Raw genomic sequence first — 1,272 nt, 5'->3', positions numbered from 1 at the left:
GCGAGTCATAAGCTCGCGTTGATTACGTCCCTGCCCTTTGTACACACCGCCCGTCGCTACTACCGATTGAATGATTTAGTGAGGTCTCGGACTGGTACGCGGCATTGACTCTGTCGTTGCCGATGCTACCGGAAAGATGACCAAACTTGATCATTTAGAGGAAGTAAAAGTCGTAACAAGGTTTCCGTAGGTGAACCTGCGGAAGGATCATTACCGACTAGACTGCATGTCTTTCGATGTGCGTGTCGTGTCGCGCAACACGCTACCTGTACGGCTCGCCGTAGCCCGTGCGCCGCGTGCGGAACCACGCGTGCCTCTCAAAACTAGCGGCAATGTTGTGTGGTACGAGCGCTGAAGCGCTGGAGCGGCTGGCCTGCTGCACCTGGCGCCTGGCGCCGGTTTTGAATGACTTTCGCCCGAGTGCCTGTCCGCTCCCGGTGTGGGAGCCGTACGACGCCCGTCGGCCGTGAGGCCGTTGGACACAGAACGCTGGAACAGGGGCCGCCACACGCCTCACTCCCGCCTATGCGACCGTCTCGAAAGAGACGGCGGAAACTGAGAAAAGATCACCCAGGACGGTGGATCACTCGGCTCGTGGGTCGATGAAGAACGCAGCAATTGCGCGTCGACATGTGAACTGCAGGACACATGAACATCGACGTTTCGAACGCACATTGCGGTCCATGGATTCCGTTCCCGGGCCACGTCTGGCTGAGGGTCGGCTACGTATACTGAAGCGCGCGGCGTTTGCCCCGCTTCGCAGACCTGGGAGTGTCGCGGCCGCCTGTGGGGCCGGCCGCGTCTCCCTCAAACGTGCGATGCGCGCCCGTCGCCTGGCGGTTCGCATACCGGTACTTTCTCGGTAGCGTGCACAGCCGGCTGGCGGTGTGGCGTGCGACACCTCGTACAACGACCTCAGAGCAGGCGAGACTACCCGCTGAATTTAAGCATATTACTAAGCGGAGGAAAAGAAACTAACAAGGATTCCCCCAGTAGCGGCGAGCGAACAGGGAAGAGTCCAGCACCGAACCCCGCAGGGCTGCCGCCTGTCGTGGCATGTGGTGTTTGGAGGGTCCACTACCCCCGACGCCTCGCGCCGAGCCCAAGTCCAACTTGAATGAGGCCACGGCCCGTAGAGGGTGCCAGGCCCGTAGCGGCCGGTGCGAGCGTCGGCGGGACCTCTCCTTCGAGTCGGGTTGCTTGAGAGTGCAGCTCCAAGTGGGTGGTAAACTCCATCTGAGACTAAATATGACCACGAGACCGATAGCGAAC

General features: G+C 60.5%; 1 non-coding gene and 1 pseudogene across 1 annotated transcript; both read left to right on the top strand.

Annotated features, from left to right (window-relative positions):
- Window positions 1-567: 567 nt before the first annotated feature.
- Window positions 568-721, top strand: LOC124741675. Its single transcript, XR_007010016.1, has one exon. It is a non-coding gene; the product is annotated as a 5.8S ribosomal RNA (ribosomal RNA).
- Window positions 722-910: 189 nt separating this feature from the next.
- Window positions 911-1,272, top strand: part of LOC124741689 — a 4,226-nt pseudogene continuing 3,864 nt past the window's right edge.

This window comes from Schistocerca piceifrons, unplaced genomic scaffold (assembly GCF_021461385.2).
Source record: "Schistocerca piceifrons isolate TAMUIC-IGC-003096 unplaced genomic scaffold, iqSchPice1.1 HiC_scaffold_1977, whole genome shotgun sequence".
NCBI classification, from domain to species: Eukaryota; Metazoa; Arthropoda; class Insecta; order Orthoptera; family Acrididae; genus Schistocerca; species Schistocerca piceifrons.
The sequence above is the reverse complement of the archived record's forward strand: the minus strand, read 5'-3'. Positions and strand labels throughout refer to the sequence as shown.